The 18,157-nt window shown below is 53.7% G+C and overlaps 1 protein-coding gene across 2 annotated transcripts in view; it reads right to left on the bottom strand.

Moving 5' to 3' along the window:
- The window catches only part of Nrg2 (neuregulin 2), a 188,868-nt gene that overhangs the window by 41,321 nt on the left and 129,390 nt on the right, over positions 1-18,157 (bottom strand). The window lies entirely within an intron of this gene.

The following is an 18,157-nucleotide window of genomic DNA, read 5'->3' on the forward strand; positions in this document are numbered from 1 at the left end:
ACATTGGGCTACCTGCTGGATCAACATAATAATAATTTGCACTGAGAGGGCCCTCCTAGGACCTGCAACTTTCCATACACACTCTCCTTTGACCCCTGGGCTCTTTGCGGCAAGTGTCAATGTGGGTGGAGCTGACTCAGAGGTTCAGAAACTTGACCACACAGCCACAGAGCTGAGGCCACAGCCTGAGTGCTTCGGTTGGCAGCGTGTAGGGCAGGTGGCCGGCTAGCGTCTGCTTTCGGAGCCTTGGCTCTCACTGGGAAATGCAGAACCTGGGTTTGAGTGCTCCCATTAGCGTAAGGGAGGGTCTACCAGGGTCAGGAACTGTTTGGGGACCTGCTGGCCCGATCTACGTCACCAATCACCAGCCCTGCCTTTTACTGTGGCTCAGAGCCCTGACAGTGGGCTAGAGAAAGGGCTGGCTAGAGGTAGAGTTTCTTTCCTAACTGACACCCAAGCCTGCTCACAAGTGGGAGGGGACTGCAGTGTGCTACAGAGACCAGAAGTGAAGTGCAAGGAAGCTTTCTTTGAAAATGTGCTGTGGGGCTAGGTGTGAGCACAGACACCCGTGAAAGTCATTTTGTTCAGTTTAGAAAGTGACAGAACACAATGTGTAGGCAACAGCAAACAAAACCATCCACTATTTCAGTGATTTTACACACACACTCTCTCTCTCTCTCTCTCTCTCTCTCTCTCTCTCTCTCTCTCTCTCTCTCTCTCTCTCACATGAACCTGCATTATTTTTAAACAAAAAGGGACCAGTAACATGATCCTTTCATTTAAAGTAACAATGCAATCTCTTCACCTCTGTGTTCAGTATCAAAAACAGCATTTCCAAAACCTAACTTGCAAATGTCTGCAGAGATGAAGACGGAGCATTACTCAAGAAAAGGGTTCCATAATGAAACTGGTTTGGGGAAGACATGGATGGATTCGGTCCAGGAAGGGCCTTCATTTACCTTGGTCTGACTGAGTAAGGGCTTTCAAACCTTTCTTCGGGACCCTCAGTAGTACTTCTGGGGAATGAAGCTCTATGTCATAACTTACAGGTGTATATGTGCACTGATGTTTATATTTTAATACATAATATAGTCACATGATTCAAATGTAAGAAGAGTAAATATTTTATAAAACAAATCTCCCTCTAGCTTCTCAGAATAGCCAGGGGGTAACTAATTTTATCATTTTCTTTAATATCCTTTTAGAGATCTTTTATGCATACAAAAAAATTTCCCTGGCATTCATACAAATATTTTTCCACAGAATCACTTTTCACACTTGCATAATATTCCTGTGTGGGCATATCATAATTTATGTAACTCACCGCTGTTGGGAGGTGCCTAGCATGCCCTCCCCATGCTCCCATTACAAGTCAACCCCTGAGAACCCTCCTGTGCCTGTGGCTTCATTCCTACACATATCCAGGGGACACAGACTGCCTGAGTTCTAGTCTAGGTCTGGCTGCTTGTGAGCTTCGTGTCCTGAGGTCATTGACCTCAGTGTCTGTCTGCTTCAGTGTTTCTTATCTGCCAACTACAGGAGATACAGAACAGCTCCTACCTCGTGGGATGGCTGTGAGGACTGGATGAGCTAATGCGTGTAGAACCTGGCATGCAGAGGGCACTTAATAAAGGTTAGCTCTTATTATTGCCATCCATAATTGTTTCCTGAGGCGATCTTCCTAAAAGTGGGATTCCCGTGTCAAAGGTCATGCCATCCTCCTCAGCAATGAGTCCCGTGAAAGTCATCTTGTTCTGCCCAATTGCCCCCCTGGAAAGGCTACTCCGGATCTGCATTCCTCCTCTGAAGACAGGGCCTGTTTTTTGTTGTTTTGTTTTTTTCCATACCCTCGTCATCTTGGGGCATTATCGCGTCTTTAATCTCTACCAATTAGCTAGGCAGAAGATAACGTCTCTTTGTTGTTGTGATTTGCATTTATTCGATGACTGGTGAGGCCAACAGTTCTTATAAGTGTATCAGCCCTTTGTGTTTCTTCCTTTGGAACTGTTCGTTCATGTCTGCAGTCTATTTTTCCACCCAGTGCCCATCTTAAGGATTTGCAAGAGCGCTCTGAAAATAGTAAGGCCATGGACCTTTCGTTACAATGTTTCTCCCCCAAGTTATCTGTTTCTCACATTTTAAAATACATGGCTGGCCTCCCTTCCCTCTCTTCCTTCCTTCCTCTTCTGGACCAAGAGAGTTTGTGCATCAGTGTACAGTGGAACCTTCTGGAACTTCACGACGCAAAGTAGGAGTACTGCCCAGAATTCTTCTTTTCCCCATGTCCCATGCTTTCACCTGCTCCAGAGTCCCTGTCACACCTCATAGTTCCGAACTCTGGAAGCTAATGGGAACCACCTGGAGACTTTAAAACCTGGCCAGGGTCTGGGTACAGCCCAGGCATTGGGAAACAGGGCGGGGAAAGCCATCCAGGTGGGTGGGTTCGCTGGCTCATCTGTAACATGTATCTCATGTGCTAGAGAGTGTGTGTACAACCACTGCATATCCCAGTGCCTGGAGACACCCGGAGCACATATCCCAGTGCCTGGAGACACCCGGAGCACACCCGCACACCCGGCTTCATTCTAAGGTTGACTGACAGCTGCCACCTTGGTCTAGTGCTGACCTCTACCTAGTCTGCTTTGCCTTCTTGTGACTAGGACACCGGAAGCTCCTGGTAGGTTCTAAAATGCCTACTTTCCCTCCTGGAGTTCTGACACCAGGGAAGCCTTGTCCCCTAGCACCAGGGGCCACTTTGCTCCCGGCCTGATCCCAGCCAGCCACCGAGGGGTGGAAATGACATCTGGTGGGAAGAAGCCACGCTGACTCTGCTACCTGGCTCCCTGACTTGAGTCCCAGCCAAAGAAGGTACAGTGAGCCAGGGGCCACTGCTTCACGTGAGGGTGGTGGGCCAGACAGGCACCAGACAGGCCGGCAGCAGGCAGGGCCAGAGGGTCCGAGGAGCTGAGGGTTCCAATGCCATCCTACGTCTCTGTTAAAACGTAGGCTATTATCTTAGATCCCAAGGGTCCCTCTCCATCCAGTGGGAACTCATGGGTCTCACTAGCCACTTCTTGATAGTTCATGTGCTTCTGAGCAACTCCAACTAGTTCACTCGCTCCACTTCATTCATTCATTCATTCATTCAGCCAGCCTTTCATTCACCAACTCAATAATTTCCAGTGACTGATTCAAGCTGCTACATGCCGGGCATTGTTCATTCTCTGGGGAGCGAGCTAGATAGTCCTGATCTTGGGGAGCCCGACCAGCCAGCAAGCAACCAAGAGGAAGGATGAGGCGGTGACAGCGAGCCTGAGCGTTCACAGGCCTTACCAGCCTATGCAGCAGAAGAGAGCAGGGGCTGAAGAGGCAGGCCGGCCCCAGGTGACAGGGCTCTAAGAGTCAGGATGGGAAGCCTGGATTGGGCTTGTATTTTTTCTTTTTAACTTATATGTCAGCTAGGCGATTTTTGTTTGTTTGTTTGTTTGTTTTTCGAGACAGGGTTTCTCTGTGTTGCTTTGCGCCTTTCCTGGAACTCACTCTGTAGACCAGGCTGGCCTCGAACTCACAGAGATCCGCCTGCCTCTGCCTCCCGAGTGCTGGGATTCAAGGCGTGCGCCACCACCGCCCAGCCAGCTAGGCGATTTTAAATGGCGTATTTGAACTGGATCATGCTTGCCTTGGGCAGCACTGGTCCAAAGGGCAAGAACATAAGAATAACCACATGCTTGAATCATGCCGTGTTCTTTACAGAGAAGCTTCTCTTCTAGCTTTTGGAAGTTCCTCACAGGAATCTCCCAAAAGGCAAGGCCAGGCCTACTCACTAGGCTCAATTTTCTGCATCTGGAAAGTTCTTTGGTGGCTCTACCACAGCAGCTCAGATTGTAGGAAAGGAGCGCACACCAGATGGCCCTTGGACCGGTGCCTGGGGGACCTCTGCAGCCCCACTCCTGGACCCAGAACTTGGAAGCTTTCTGTGGCAAGGCCTGGGGACCTCTCCGAGATAGCCTGGATTTGTTCTGAAGGTGTCAGAGGAGAGCGTTAGAGACTCAAGGACCAGCAGACAGTCCTGTTTGTCCTTTAAGTTCTCTCTTAACCTGAGAGGACACTGTTTCTCCCTTCGTGGCTTCCAGACGTAAGATCCAGGACCAGTATTCCGGGGTCACTCGGGACAAAGCTCATAGGTTGTTCATGTGGCAGACCTCAGCCACCTAGAGACAGCCTTCAAAGGGTTTCAGACATGACTGAGCTAATAATTCCAGGCCACCAGCCACAGCACCCACCCCCTCTGAGCTGGATCTATTTTATGCCCAGGGCCTAGAATGCCACTCTAGTGTGTGGGCACAGAGACCATCTCATTGTGTCCCAAGAGTGTCTTGAGGCCAGAGCTGAACCAAGCAGGAATAAACCCCTGAGATAGAGGGGGTTCTCAGAACAAAGATACCCAGTGAGCTGGCATTCACCCTCCCTCCTGTTCAGGGTATTTACTGAGCATCTGCTATGTGTCAGGCCTCTCCAGCTTTGTTTCACACAGATAGGACTGAACTGTATGTGGAATGACCAGTACCCCCTGAGTCTAGCTCACCCCCTCTGTCACTCTTGTTACATAAGAAATACATTTGCTGTAGAAAAATTACGCAATACAAGTGAGTTAAAAGGAAAACACATTAAAATCAATTCAATTATCTTCAGAGAGAAAACCCACTGCTCATATTTTCAAATACCATCTCCAAAACATTTTTCTCTAAATGCCTTTTCAGTCAGCACATTGGAAAACATCTTTTTTTCCAAGTCGAGCAATGCAGCCATAAATCATTTTAATGGCTGCCTATTATTCCATTGTGTAGACGAACCTGTCAGGCCATCTCCAGCGTTCTTCTGATAGTAAGAGCAGTGGGGTAGACTTTATCAGGTCAGCTCTGTGCCTCAGTGAAGGAAGAGCAGCACCCCTGAGGGAGGGGTGTGTTTCCCCTCCAAGAGAGGAGGCTTCAAAAGCCCAGCACCCAGGAGTCGGGACAGACGACAGACATTGGATAAAAGCAATAGGCAACTGTGTGTACAATTGGGGGGGGGGTAATGTCCAAGCCTCCCCACCCCAACCAGTGACATGAGGGACATCAGTGGTGAGCTGGTGGCCTCGGAAGGCCCTTGAGTACTGAGTACTACTCCCTCTCTGTTTCAGACCAAGTCTCCTCTGGGCTGAAGTTCCACATTCCTTGGGTTAGTGGGGTCAGGGGTCCCTCCCACCAGAAGTTTCAGGGTACCCTGATGGGGACAGTAGGGTGTAGAGAGATAGCCTTCGGAAGCTGTAAGGAGAAGAGGAAGGCCTCTCCAGGTCTGCACCAAAAGAATTCCCTGGCTGACATGTTCCATAAACCCTTAGGACACACATCTCATGGTGTAAGTTGGCCCATGGAGTATCTGGTGGCTTCTTGCTTCCTGCCACCTAGTGCCAAACCAGAGCATCTGGCCTGTATCTATGTGACAGGCAATCCCCAGAGAGCACCTCATTAAAGATAGCAACCCAGAACAACACCCCGCTCCTTCCCCACATCCCAGCCTGGAGGCCAGTGCTGCTGCTGCTGCTGCTGCTGCTGCTTGACCTCATTCCTCTGAGCAGTGGGCGGTGGGTGTGGAGAGCAGAGATCTGAGAGGGAGACAGACAGGCTGTGGCCAGGCAACCCGGTTGGGAAGACCTGCCCCCCCCCCCCCCGGACTTCCAGAACCAAGGGCAGGGACACTGGACTCTTAAAAGGGTTAATGACCCTCCCCTCATGACTAAGACTCAGCACTCCCCTTTGCAGCGAACACCTGGAGACTACACAGCCAGCCTGCCCCGGCATCAAAGTCTTCCTCTGCCCTGCTCCTGGCGGGCTGTGGGCCGGCCCCCTCCCCACCCATCTCTCCCACCTACAAAGTGACTGCAACCTATTCGGGGTTAATTACAGACTCCAAGTTCAAATGAGAAAAAGAAAAAGCCAAAACAACCTTAAACTCAAAACATGGCTGGTTCAAGTGGGCACACAGGATCGGCTCTGTGAAATGGGCACGCGTGTGTCTTCCTCACAGCCTGCCGAAGGGCCGAAGGGCCGTTTGATGCCCACAGCTTGGCCTCACAGAAAGACTAAATGCCTACTTGGGGCTTTGGCTTTTTATGGGCCATGTGTCCCGGCCTGGTACCTGGGTTTACTTTGCCCTATATCCTACATCCACCCAACAACTCTCCATACCCAAGAGGCTTGTGTTATGCCGGCACCTGCCAGTCAGGGAGACAGTGCAGGACAAAACAATGCTATCCCCATCCTCCGGGCTCAGCCTCCTCCTTAGGGTTTCCATGGGGGCTGGGAAGGGTAAAAGCCTCCTGAAGAGTCACTCTCCCTGCACCAGGAAAAGCCTTCTGGTGCCTAGCACCTCACCTAGAAGGCTGAGCAGGCTGGGCTGTTAGGGACACTGCTGAAGAGGGGAGGCAGAGCCGACCACGGGGGGCAGGTGGGATGAACAAAATGGTGCCAAGGCCAGTCGAGGTGTTCCTGCTGTAGAGCAGCCCCCGCCTGGTCAAAAGTGCCAACCGCAGACACCCAGACAGATGAGTGCTACGCTCATCCTCTAGCCCCCATGCCAACAGGAGCCCAACATCCCAAGAGAGCGGGCAACCTCCCCAGGGCTTCACCAAGGCCAGGGGCCGAGATAGCCAGTCCTGTTCACATTGCCGGGCTTCTTAGCTCAGGTGGAGCCATAGGTCTGTGAACGGCAGAGGCAGGAGTCTGAGGGGGAGCTGCTGTGGGCGGGGAGACGGCACAGGTCCCCGGAGCAGGTCAACAGCTGCACACACACCAGAGACTCTCAGGTGCTTTCCAGGGCTCAGACACCTAGTGCTACACAGATGAGGCCTGGCAGCCAGGGCTGGGGGAGGGGCACGGAGGGCATCTCAGCTGGAGGGTGAGGAGGGCAAGAGGTCCGACCTTCTGGAAAAAGAGAGCCATAAGGTTGCCACAGATGCCAAGGTGAGAACGAGGGCATGTCTTGGTCCCATTCCCCCAGTTTTTCACTGCAGGCCTGAGTAGGTAGCAGTCTAGTCCCCTGGGGCTTCAACTGACTCATCCATGGACCATGTTCTGTCCCCTCCTCCCCGTCAGGGGAACGGGAACAGAAGGAAAGAGAAGTGCTCTGTGGAGGTACAGAAGTTTCTGCCCTTCTCATCTCTTTAGTGGCTGGGAGCCGAGGTAGGAGACAGGGCAGAAATAACAGCCTTGGAAGGCCATTACCATCTGCCCAAACCCTGCTTAATCTGCCTGCTGGGGAAGGTTGAGCATGAGACAGCCTTAGGGTTTGGTTCAGGAGAAGCCAGTGTGGAGACGGCTTGCTGCTGAAGGGCTAGGGCAGCTATGGTTTGGGGAACTCAGAGGAAAGAACCCTAAAGCCTTTGTCTTCTTTGGGGTGGCCGTGTACCTCTGCCTCCTCAGCCTGGCTAGGGAGAGTTGTCTGGGCCTTGGGAAATTCAGAGGGAGGGGATCACCTGACCACCTAGACATTGCTGACTCTTCAACATGGATGCAGGCAAGGCTTCAAGACAATCTTAGGACCTCTTTCTGGAGGGTCTGTCTGGCTCGCTACTAAGCAAAGCAGTACATTTGTGTTAAAACAAACAGCCGTGTAATGAGGCATAATATCAGGTTTGTGGGGGTTTTTAAGATAAAATAAAAAGTCTGTGGAGCAATGTTGGGCTTCAGGGAAAGGTCTCAGCAGGCCCCACACAGAGGCAACATCTATGCCCTCAGTCGTCTCAAGGACTCCAAAGACACAGACAGGTTTTTATTAAGTGCTGGGGGGGGTGGGGCAGGGCTGGGAAACTGTGATGTGGTCCAGGCTAGTGTGGGCAAGGGGTCTGGAAGCGAATCACTCCGGTCACTAGCTCAGACCTGACGAGCGGAGCGCTGTTATCGCCACCTCTTCCCCACTGGATGCCTTTTTGGCAACCTTGGCATCTGTGACCGCTTGCGTCTCTCTTGGCTTTTCCCAAAGTTCAAGTTCATTTAACTTGCCCCAGTGCTCCTGCTGTTGTAACCCTAACCCTGTCTGCAAGAGCCCTGAAACAGGCCACATTACCCCCCACCCCAGGACACTGTGCCAACAGGGTACACCTGGCTCGCTTACTTCTGCCTTCCTTGCTGACTTCCTCAGAAACCTTCCTCAGGTCCCCGCTGCTTCAGCCTTCCTCTTTTGGCAGCTGGGCCCCTCAGGGGATGCTTTCTGGTTAGCCCACGTTTCTTCCCAAATGCCCCCTCCTACCTTCCCTTAACCCTTCCTTCCAGGCAAACCAAGTCCCAATTTGTCCCGTAACATGTGTAGTCTGACCTGCCTCCAAACACCATTCTCCACGCGGGAAACAGAACGGAGGGAGCCACCATAAGGGCTGGAGCCGAAGAGGCTTCCTTTAGAGTGCATGCTGGCTCTGGCCAGCATCTTGTGTAACCAGTTGTTACTTAACCGAGAGACAGGGACCACCCCACCCACCTCTAAGAGTGGAGGTAACGCATGTCAAGACCTTTGAGAAGGACCTGGAGTAGAGCGAGCGATCTCTTAGCTCTTCTTCATCTCTCAAGATCTCAGCGGCTGCTGCCTGACTAATCCACCCGGCCACCTGTGGCACCAGCTCCAGTCAGACTCCCTGAACTTTTCCTCTGCCCTTCTTGGGGCTTAGCATGGAACATACTAGATTCTTATCTTCTAGACTTGGGGGTGGGGTGGGGCTTGAGAGGAGGGGATGTGCTGGGGTTCCATGACGTTCCAGGTATGCCGCCAGAGGCAGTGCTCACTGCTCATGGGCTGAACAAACGAATCAGTGATGCAAGGCTGAGCTGTGACTGATGGGCTCCTAAAGCAGATAGGGACAGCTACGAGCACTCTGGGCAGGGTGGGGCCCTGATGCTTAATCCCAGGGCCGTTTCCCACCCAGCACTCCTCTCCAGCTCATCCCTCAGCCCAAACAGGCCTAATGCCCCACAGCAGCAGAGCAGATGATGAAATCAGGGGCCTCAGCGAAAGACTGTTCTTTCCAGTGTACCACTGCCTCCGAGTGAGCCCTGGTGGCAAGCCCACCCACAGCAGTCTCTTTCTAGGAGAGTGTCCATCTTCAGAAAAAGGAAGGAGCTGGCTAGGTCTCCACACACAGAGGTGAAGCATCTCAGAAGCACCCTCCTTTGTGCCTTCACTCAGACACAGATAAAGAGCACGGCACATGTCAGATGCTGAGAGGCCAGCTCATGTGGCTTTGAGGCTGAGAAAGGCAATGCTCAGGAGGCTTGAAGGGGTCTACTGAAGTCCCGCTGAGCGCCATGGAGCACAGGGGGTCTGCTCATCTCTCTCCTTATCTTGGGGGCCAGGATAAGTACTCCATGGGAGGGATGGGGTGGGAACAAAGTCTATGCTAGACCTGCTGGGCCTGAGGGATGAGCAAGAGTTGGCCAAGAGAAAGGAGACAGTATGCCAGGCCGAGGGAAGAGCAGGTTCATGGGAACAGGTGGCGGTAGACCTTGGTGCCCTGAAGGAACCGAGAAAATGGTGGTGAGTCTGCAGTAGCCAAGAGGGAGGAGCCTCCAGAGGCTCGCCCTTGGCTGTCAAGCCTTGCCTTGTTGATATGTGCACATCCCTCTCTGGGCCTCAGTTTCCCCATCTGTATAGGGAAGTGACAGAATTATGAGCTCAGATCCAGGCTTAACCAACTCCCACTCAAAAAACAAAACAAAACAAAACATAACAGAAAAAACAACCATAGATACCTTCTGGCCAGGTCCACACCTTTCAGAGTCCTTGCAATATGTTTCCAGTTTGAAGAGTGCTTTTGAGACAGTTCGTGGTCCTCTAGCCACTCACGAAAACACACACACACACACACACACACACACACACACACACATACACACACACACACACACATCCTGCACACACACACACACACACACACACACACACACATACACACACACACACACACACACATACACACACACACATCCTGCACACACACACACACACACACACACACACACATCCTGCACACACACACACACACACACACACACACATACATACACACACACACACACACATCCTGCACACACACACACACACACACACACACACACACACACACACACACACACACATCCTGACTGGACAACTGAAGGATCTCCTGACAGCTCTTCCCTCATTCATCCTTCCACACACAGGGGTGTGGAGTGTGTGGCTGAGGAAGCTCAAGGACAATTCCATCAAGGACAACTCCATCTCGGATGCTCTTGCTGCAGACCCTCCACTCCCCACTGGTTCCGAGAAGGCCCAACTCTTGAGCCCATAGTCAGAAGACTACTGTCCTTCCCTGTGGCCTCTGCCTACTGTATACTGCACGGTCAGCATAGCTTAGCACTGTATGTTTCCAAGTCTCCTGGGCTGCCAGTGCAAACACTTTGCCCAAGTGGTTGATCTGAGGGCTCAGCTCCCTTCCCCAGGCCTCCCTGTTCCTCTAAATCCACCTCATCCCATCCTGCTCTTCTTCAAGGCCTCCTGAGGCACTGGGTGGGAAGTAGACTCCCTCCTTCCATCCCTTTGTTGGCTCCTCTTCTCAGGTTAGACCCTGCATCTAGAACAGGTCCTGTTAGGTCTCTCTTTTCCTTAGAAAGGTGAGCCCATTTGTCCCAGGGGATGGAGCTGAGTCGGCATGCGGCACCTGGAGCATGGCATGGAGCCAGGGAAATGTCTACCTAGATGACAGGTCCCAATAGGGGTCTGCTTTGTAGGGCGGGACACCCAGCTGAAACTGTGGTTCTCAAATAGGAGCACAGCTCCTAAATCCATATGGAACTAGCTAACACACACATTGCTGGCCCTTCCCCTACAGTTTCTGATTCAATAAATCAAGGGTGAGATTCAGAAGTTTGCATTTCTTTGTGTATAGGTGTATTATATGAGTACGTACATGTTCATGTGTATGCGCACACACACATATGTGTGCACGTTATTGTGGAGGCCAGGGGTCAATGTCTGGTGTTTGCCTCAATTGCTCTCCTCAGTGTTTTCGAGGCAGGGTCTCTCACTGAACCTGGAGCTCATCAATTTGGCTAGACTAGCTTCAGGGATCTTCCTGTCTCCACCTCTCCAACACTAGGATTACAAGTGTGTGCCACCACACTTGGCTTTTTATGTGGGTGGTATGGATCCAAACTGGCCTTCTTGCTTGCATGGCATACCCTTTACTGACTGAGCCATTTTCCTAGCCCCAAGAATGTGCATTTCTATCAAGCTCCCAGTTCATGCTTTAAATCAGGTTCCTGTTGGAACATTTTTTGCACAAGAGACTTTCGAGGACCAGATAACTACCCACTGTGGTACTGGATCTGGCTGGATTCTGGTTCTTTAGCTTGGTTTCTGGCCAGGCTATTCAACCATGGCTTCCATCTTCCCAGGAACTGCTTACTGCCTGTTGGTGCAAGCTCAGGGCTTCCAGCTGCCTCCTGTGTCAGCATCCACAGTTTCTGTTTGTACCTGACTGCCCTGGCCATGCTCTAAGCTCCTGGTGAGGGCGGGAGCTCACAGCTCATCTCTGAATCCCCTTCGTGTCTAATCTCTGCAGAGTCCGGGAAGCAAGTACCTGTCTAGCTGACCCGATGGGAGGGCTTGCTCCAACGGGTGGCCAGCAGGGCTCCTCTGGCTCTGGCTGGTTTGTCTTGAGGGGCACAGAATGAGCAACAGCCTGGGGCTAAGAAGACTTGGTTAGGGAAGGCAGGACAGGCGCACACTTCAGCTCAGGAACCCATCCTTCTACTAGTTCATGGCTGATCTCAAGGTAAGTCATGAGTATCCCTGCCTCAGATTCCCTGCCTGTGAAGAGGGGGTGATAAAGTAATATCCATGACATTGTGGACTGGTAGGAAAGGCTCCATCAGGGAGGGACGTGATCCCTCTTCTTGCTTGGTCTTTCTCTGGTAAATTTCTAGCCTCCATCTAGGCTGAACTCGGACGCCACCTTCTCCACAGGGTCCTTATATTCCCCACCGTCACTCCTCTCTTCACACATGCTTTGTGTGTTTACGGTTCTATACCCAATTTGAATCTCAGGGATTTGTGAAGGGCTCTTTCGCTGAGCTTCCTGACGACAAGGTCTGAGGTTTATTCACATGATAGAAGCTCAGTGAATGCTCACAGGGTAGGATACAGAAAAGCAAATGGAAACGCTTTCAGTCTGGGTAGCTATCACAGATGTAGGGTTCCAGACCAAGGGGTAGACGAGGGCTAGTGAAGCCAACCCTGAGGTCAGAGCTAGGCCTGTGAGTGCCTGCCTGGTCAGCCCCTTTCCTCCACACAGTCCTTGCTCGGCCACTGTCTTAAGGCCTGGGCTGCTTGACTCGGCCTGGAGGCTTATGGTGCTTACGGCAGAAGACAAGGACAGACCTGCCCATCCCTCAGTCCATCATGCTGCTGCTGCTTCAGTAGCTCCTGGAACCCACCCTGTCACAAGGGCCTGGGTTGTACACGGAGGAGGAAGGGTCTGGACCATACTGTTTTAAGGGAGACCCTCTCTCCTCCCCATTTTGTGACCTGAAGCCGGAGCCCACAGTTCAATTTACTTCTGTCCCAGACTTTGTGGCCACCCCATCCCAGGTGACTCACTGCCCTATCCAGCCCCACTGCTACCCTGATCTCGAAAGGCTAAGCGCTCTCTGACCCTTTTCACCCCCGCCCAGGGCCTGGGACCTGCGCTGGGGAATGATGAGTGTCGGTCTGTAAACTGCTTTGAGCTCTCAGGATGAAAGGCTACTGGGAAGTACAAAGTCGCTCCCTGCTTGTTGTTACTGTTCCTCGTGAACCCTGAGGTGCCCTGAGGTGCCAGGGAGCCAGAGCCGAGCGTGAGGTGCAGGCTGCACCCCGGAGTGTCAGGAGGGTTGCTCCAGGTGCCAAGCTCAGCAGGGTCAGCCAGGGGCCGAGACTGGGGGGAGTGTGCCAACCCCCAGATGCCGTTCAGACACGTGCACATGAGCACAAGCACCTTGGATCTGGAAGACCGGAGTTGGTTCCAGAAGTCTGAATGTTCACTTTCCCAATGGGCAGGAGAAGGGAAGGATGGGAAGGGGAGACTTCAAAAAGATTTCTTTGTGTCCAGGGAACGCAAACGCTATATGGCCAGAGCTCTTTGCTAAGTTTGCTGGTCCACCGTCACACTCCAGGACACCTGGTGTAGACCAAAGTCCCCCCAACCCCCCCCACAATGCCTTCTATGGGAAGATAAAGGTTCCAGGTTCACAGAGGAACTTCAGCAGAAGGACGTTTCCATCCAATCCTGGTTGGTCTTTCAGAGGCCACATGGAACAGGACAATGACTTCAAATCTGGTCCCTGAGTCTTGTCTCTAAACCGGGACTGGCCCTTCACTGTCACTGCCGTCAGACCCTCCTACTAGCTGCCACTTCACAGGCATTCTCCGTTGGGGCTCTCAAGGTCACAAGACCCAGAAAGTGAGACTCTGCTCCTCCCAATGTAGAAGATGAGAGCCGATAGCGGAATGCACTGCCAGACGTCCAGAGAGAGGGACACAAGGCCCATGTCACACAGGGGCACAGTAGGGGTGGGTCCCAAGTGCCTGGCTCCCAGATGTAGTGTGGGACCAGCTGCACCAAGTGGACTTAGCCTAAGCCCCTACCCCCACGGCTGCCAAGGCTGGCAAGGCTATGCCTTGGAAGAAAGGAATATGGATTGTTAGGGGCAGCCCCGGAGGGGATACCAGGAATCGGCCCCACAAACTCTCTGTGAGTCATGGAAGAGAGCTCATACCTGCCGCTCTGCCCCACCCAGCCCTCCTGTACTGAGGCTGGGGAAATGCCCTTTACCCATGCTGCCTGGGTGGAGGACACCCCCTCCTATTCGCTAAGGAGGAGCTTGGGTGCTGCTGGGGGGCACCAATTCATCAGCATCTCCTCTCCTTTACCCCTCTTGCTTTACAGAGTTCCTCCTCACATTTAAGAAGGTTCTGGAGAAGCACATGCTCGCTTTCCATGTCTGCACCTCTCAGGGTCAGTCAGATGTGGCCCAGGCCTGGCTGAGGCCCCTCCCCAGCTGCCCCGTGCTATGCTCTTGCCAGATGAAGCACTCTCTGAGAAAGTGATGAAGTCCTGGTAGCCACAGGTTGGCCTGGAGAGGTGTGTAGAGAGGAAGCCGCTCCGAAGGCCACTGTCACTCTTAATCACTCATGCTATCGGGTTTGAGTCACTCTTTTAGTTACAAACCAGGGGTTAAAGGCTGTTGGTTCTTGTCACCATGGTACTCTCTCTTGATAATCTTGTTTTAGAGTGTGACCTTACCCCATGCCCTCCATGTTCTAGATTGTTCTAAAGTACCCGAAATTCCTCTAGGTCTGTCCTTGGGTCTGCCTGGGATCTGCTTCTCAGCCAGATCCCTAAAAAAGGCATTCTGAAGAGCCAGATGGACACTGGAAAATGGGGAACATGGACAGGATTAGGAAAAAAGACAGGAAGAAAGTTCGCAGGGAGAATTAAGAAGGGCTTTCTCACACTGGGTAGATGCTGGGACAGAGAATTTCTAGGACTGTGGAATCTTTCTTTCACGGTCCACCCCCACCCAAGTACGTACTCTACCCTTGGCATCAGGATGCTCCTCCTCCAGGCTCGATGACTCCCAACAGCGAGAGCCTACCCGGCATCATACTACCAGATCATTCCTGCATCTTTGGTATCATAACCAAGTCAGGTCGTGTATGTGGTGAGAAGCAGGGAAGGGGAGTGGTAGGGAAGATGCACTGAGTGAAATCCATGACTTTTTGACCCCTGAAAGAGAAAGCCTACTCCCTCAGGTCATAGCTCATAGTTGCTGGTCCCACATGTCAGGCGCCTGGCAGGAAAAGACATCTCCTGCTTAGCTGACCACAGTCCTCAGGAAGACTCTAAGACGCCTGCCCCACAGAAATGGCTAAAGAGGCAGCCTGGCCTTTAAATGTCCTTAACTGCTTCTCTTTGGTGGGCTGGAGATACTGAGGGCTCCCATGATCTCTCCAATTAAGACACCGTCTTGCCCCTTCATCATTATGCAGAAACAGGGTAGGAAGAGATTTGGTTTTCTCTCAGTCACATTGGAAGCCTTCTAACCTTCAATCAAGTGCTAGTTGGATACTATTTTTATTGTGCCCTGGTGAGAACTCCAAGGTGGGCGTGGACCAAGAAAGATGGGCACACTTGTCTAGAGAATACCATTCGAAGTCCAAAGTCTCACCTCTGAAAAGTACTTTTTGACTTCACCCTCAGAAAGCCTCAGTTACTTCCTCTGTAGAATGGGGATAAGACCACCTGCACTCAGAGCTGTCATGGGCAGTAAGCGGAGATAGGGCATTTGAACTCATCTAGCTTGCTGGCTAGTACAAAGTTGACTTTATAAATTTTTTTTTTTTTTAAAATAGGCAAGGAGAAGCTTGCCCGAGGAAGGAAAATGAAGTGAGAAGCCAGGGCTTCCCCAAAGGAGGCCTCAAGGCGAACCTGGTTCCCATAGGGAGGATGTGTATGTCTTAGGCTCTGGGCTGGGAAGTCCAAGGCCAGCATACCCCTTCACCCTGCAGCTGCCCAGGGTTGGCACCAACGTGGGCCCCTGTCAGGATCTCCGCTCACTCAGAGGGAGGGGTGCGGAACCCAAGAGCCCAAGGGAATCACCAAGAAGTCCAAGGCAGGACAATCATTCCATGCCTGGTCACCCTCTGGAGGACACATGTGTCACAGAAGCAGCAGTGTCCCGCTGGCTGGGGTTCGCTCCCAGGGCAGGGTATCCCCTCCATCTCCAGAGGTGGCGGGCGTGCTGCCCAAGCTCCAATGGTGGAGCAGAACGGATGGAGGTGTGGCACAGGGGTGGGAGTAGCCGGAGAGCTCAGCCGGCTGGGGATCCCAGCAAAGCGAAGGCAGTGACAGCTTCCCCCAGTGTGGCAGGCTAGGCCCGGAGGGTGTTCGCCCTTACAGTCTCGGTCCGTGTCCCCGGCGCGCGCTGCGCCCACTTGCTCGGTGGCAGCTCGGTCTCACCCGGGGAGATCCTCGCGCGGCCACCGCCGGACTCCGGGCGCACATCCCTCTCCCACTCTGCCGCGCCGACCGGCTCGACCCGCTCGCAAACACACACGCCCCGGCTGCTGTCACCCCGGCGCTGCTCGCTGTGCCCCAGACTCACCCGCGCGGCGCCTGGGGCGGGTGAGCGGGCGGCAGGTTTCTCCCAGCGAAACGGGGTTCCTGGGCGCGCCGAGGTGCCCTACCTTTCTCCCCGGGATCAGGCTCCCGCTCCCGCTTCCTTCCCTCTCGGTGCTTCTTGCCGCCGCGCCCGCGGCCCCTCCTCCTGGGCTCCGACATGCTGCCTGGGGTCCCGGGGCGGAGGGACGGCCTCGGCTCTCCGCTGCCGCTGCGCCCCCGCCGCCTGCAGCCCCAGTGCCGGAGCGCGGCGCCTTTCTTATAGGCGGTCACACCCTCCGGGGGAGGGGAGAGGCGAGCCTTAACTCTTCCCCTCCCGCGCCAGCCGCCCTCCGCCCACCTCCCACCCGCCCAGGCCCCGGGGGGACCATGAGCGGTGGCTCTGGGCCCTGCACCCCCCTCTCTGGGCCCACCGAGGCAGACAGGACGTGCGCCCAAGAAGAGCGCCTTAGACCTCCTCGCCAGAGAGGGGGCTCGAGCTGAGTTGGGGTGGGGGGGAGCGTAACTGGGGGGGGAGAGGAGATGGGATTCCCCCAGCGAGGGCCAGGCTAAGGACAGTGTGGGGGTGGGGAGACAGGCAGAGATGGGCCCAGGAAAGGACCACAAGGAAGCCCACCGGCCGGCGCAGAGGGAAGGAAGCACCCTTGCCTCCTGGAGTTGTCCTCCAGTTTTGCATGACAGTTGTCTTGTGTCTCCTCATTCCCAAGGGGCTGGTCTCAGCCTCACCGGAGGTCACAATAGAGGACATACCTTTATGTACCCTCACTTGTGACTGGCTGAAGGAGCCCCTCCCAGCCAAGATGGGCTGCAGCCTACTTGAGGGAGCCCGGGTGCTCCAGGTGGTTTGGAGCCCTCCCCCCCCCCCCCCCCCCACACACACACACACGAACTGCAAACCTCAGACCAGGCGAGCAAGCAACTCCAGCTGGCTCCTTTCTGGGAGGCCTGCGAGGTGAACTCAGAGGCGGCTGCACCGCCCCCCTGCCCTAAACACACACCCTACAAAACGCAGGGATGAGGGCTGTGGGCAAGGACACAGGCTCCTGCCTCCAGTCTGGGTGTGGCGCTGAAAGGGTTACACAGCCAAGACTCTCCTCTCCTGGCTCCCAGAAAGCCTGAGCCTGCGGTTTGCCTGCCTAGCTCTGCCTGAGGTGTCCCCTTACAATCATCCTTACTAGAACCCCAGTCAGAGATCATCCTGGCCAGTCCTCCATCTCCTTAGCAGAGGGTCCCAGTGCTTCTCAGGACAGAGTCCTTCTTAGAACCTGTCTGCGGGAGGCAAAGACTCTGGGTCAAGGCCAGGGATTCTGGGGCTCCGGGGCTGCCCTGGGGGCCTGCCTGATCAGAATTGTAGGCCAAACTTGGTAGGGGAAGTACAGAAAGAGATGATGTCCACGTAGAGAGCTGATCTCTGGTGCTCTTGGGGCCTCAAGTGAGTCTTATCAGGGGCCACTTCAGGGGAGGCTGAGTTTGAGAAAGAGCAAGCCCCTCTCTCTCTCCACTGCAGTAAGGCATAGGGAGTGCTCACCCTTGTAGCTTTGCTCTGTGAGGGCGATGGCAAGGGATCCCAAGAAAACTTCTCCAAGCCCTTGCTTGTGCAGTTTCCAAAATGTCATTCATATAGTCTGTCCCCAGTCTCTGGCGTCACCTCACTTCACCCCCTCCCCCGTCTGCTGACTTTAGTCTCTCAGCTTGAGCGTTGCCTTTTCAGTCCGAGTAAGCTTCCTAAGACCCAGCCCCATCCCTTCACCCACTGTCACCCACCCACTAAACCCAAACGCTTCCTTGGCAGCCGAATCCCAACCTGCCAGCCCTCAGATCAGAACTCGAAGCTCCAAGTCCGGGCTTCAGCCACATTGACCTGCAGGCCACATGTTCCCTCCATGTCCTCTCCCCACCCCTTGCACACTCTAAACTACGCCTCCCTGCTCT

The sequence above is a fragment of the Peromyscus californicus genome, unplaced genomic scaffold (genome assembly GCF_007827085.1).
Source record: "Peromyscus californicus insignis strain IS unplaced genomic scaffold, ASM782708v3 Scaffold_17__1_contigs__length_78620276, whole genome shotgun sequence".
Classification (NCBI taxonomy): Eukaryota; Metazoa; Chordata; class Mammalia; order Rodentia; family Cricetidae; genus Peromyscus; species Peromyscus californicus.